Genomic DNA, 2457 nt, shown 5'->3' with positions numbered 1-2457 from the left:
TCACCACACCTGGCACGTCTGGATCACCTTCTTCAGGGTCTTCACCACCTCCATGCTCTTGTCCTTTGTGGCCAGGGCGAGGAGAATGGCTCTGTTTTCCAACTTCTTGAAACACAAATGCCACCAGGTTGTGAAGACATGGATGAGAGGCTCATCCTTCCCGAGGAGGACTTCAGTGGTCAGCACAGGCTTGCCGATGTCACTGGTCACACTGCTGGGTTCCAGGGAGACCAGGGTACCCATCTTCCCCAACTCGCTCACCATCACCAGTATGCGACTGCTGAAGGCTGTGCAAACCACCTGGGTGGGGACTCCACACACCACTGCAGTCTTCTGTTTGGATATCACCAATGGTCTACCTTCCATAGCTAAGTCTGATCCATGGCACCCAGTTCACCATGCTGCGTCCAGTTTCTTCTTTTTTTTTCCCAAACAACAAAAGAAACTTGACAAATGGCAGCTTTTTTAATTAAAAAAAAATTTTATTGGAGGATAGTTGCTTTACAATGCTGTGTTAATTTCTGCTGTTCAGTGCAGTGAATCAATTATACATATACGTATATACCCTTTTTTAAGATTTCCTTTCCATTTAGGTCACCAGTGGCTTTAACGGTTATAGTGATACAGTTGTAAGTCATACCCATGTAGTAAAGTGCTGTGCAAGCTGCTGAGGGCGGCGAGGAGAGGCATGAGGCACGGCCGTGGTCTGGAGGAGCTCCTAACCTTACGGTAGATGGGAAGAACACCGGGTTTAGAGCCAGGCTGGGCTCAAGGCCTGGCTGCCCACCTGATATCTGGTAAAAAGGTATAACACTTGCCTTCCCCTTTGCCATCCTCCAGTCTCACTCCAGAGGCAACCACTTTCAACTCGTTTGGTTATTTCTCCTGGTGCCACCTCTATACGTCCAAATAATGAGTTTATACTGCTTGCTACAGGCTGAATTCAACAGATTCATATGTTGAAGCCCTAGTTCCCAGTACCTCAGAATGTGACTCTGTTTAGAGACAGGGTCTTTATTTTTATTTATTTACTTATTTCCAAATCAGAGTTGCATTTTTTGTGGTTGTTGTTTTTTAATTTTTTATTTATTCTTTTTGGCAGCACCATGTGGCGTGCGGGATCTTAGTTCCCAGACCAGGGATTGAACCCATGTCTCCTGCAGTGGAAGCATGGAGTCTTAATCACTGGAATTAGCCACAGGGAATTCCTTAGAGAGAGCGTCTTTAAAGAGGTAACTGAGTTAATGAAGTCATCGGGGTGGGCTCTGATCCAACATAACTGGTATCCTTACAAATGGAGCTTAGGACACCAACACAGGAAGAGGGAAGACCATCTGAAGATGCCTGAAGGTGGCCATCTGCAAGCCAAGGAGAGAGGCCTTAGGAGAAGCCGATCCTGTGACACCTTGATCTTGTACACCTTTATCTGAGGTGCAGAACCGTGAGAATAAATTTCTATTGTTTAAGCAATAGAGGGCAGCCCTCACAAACTAATAATTGCTACTACCTGATTCATCAATTTTAGGCAATATTTATTTCTAATTCTGAGGAATTAGCTCTCTTACTCCACTCTAAACCCTATTGTCCTCCCCTCATTCTCACAATATAGTTTTCCACAATTTATAGTTAATCTATATTTAGTGTTTACATTATTGATCATGTAAATAAACACTGTTCACTCAAGCTGTAAACTACTATTATGTTTTCCTTCTCTTAAACTTGGTTTTATCTGGAGGTAGTAATTGTTCATTTTTTCAACTATTTAATTTTCTAAGTACTAGAGCTGTTTTCTTCCAAATATTTGAAACACATAGCAACAATCTTCCCAAATGCTCAGCCTCTAACTGATCAGTCCCATCTTTTCCCCAAAGACCTCTCTCTCATGAACCTCTTGTCTTTCTGTTCCAGTTTGGACTGACTGTTTGCTAAGCCTGGTACACAAATGTTGTCCTGGGATTTCCTTTTGCTAGCCTTCTCTGTCCATCGTCCTATTTTCTGGGTCCACCTCATCTTCTTTGGTTTACTCTCTCATTTTGTTGAAGCACATTCTCCAGTAGCTTCCTAAGTAAGGAAATTTTTTCTGTGTCCTTGAAAGTCTGAAAGTATTCTGACCTCATGTCAGATTGGTTGGGTGTATGATTCCAGGTTAGCAACAAGCTTCCTTAGATTGAGCCTCCCTAGGCTTGCTGTTGAGAAATCTGACATTCTGATTTCTGTGCCTTTGTCTGTGGCTTGTTTTTTCCACTCCTGATGCTTTGAAAACCATTTCTGAAATTGTATGACGATATGCTTTGGTGCTTGCCTTTTTCATTTATTATACTGAGACTTTGGTGGGCTGTTTTCAATAGGTATTGTTTCCTTCAGTTTTGAAAACAATTTTTTTTTAGGAAGTTGATTTAAAAAACTATTTGTTTGACTGCACGGGGTCTTAGTTGTGGCACACAGGATCTTTAAGTG

General features: G+C 42.4%; 1 pseudogene; it reads right to left on the bottom strand.

Annotated features, from left to right (window-relative positions):
- Nucleotides 1-366, bottom strand: LOC104994301 (annotated as a pseudogene).
- Nucleotides 367-2457: the final 2091 nt, after the last annotated feature.

This window comes from Bison bison, unplaced genomic scaffold (genome assembly GCF_000754665.1).
Source record: "Bison bison bison isolate TAMUID 2011002044 unplaced genomic scaffold, Bison_UMD1.0 scf7180017864256, whole genome shotgun sequence".
NCBI classification, from domain to species: Eukaryota; Metazoa; Chordata; class Mammalia; order Artiodactyla; family Bovidae; genus Bison; species Bison bison.
The sequence above is the reverse complement of the archived record's forward strand: the minus strand, read 5'-3'. Positions and strand labels throughout refer to the sequence as shown.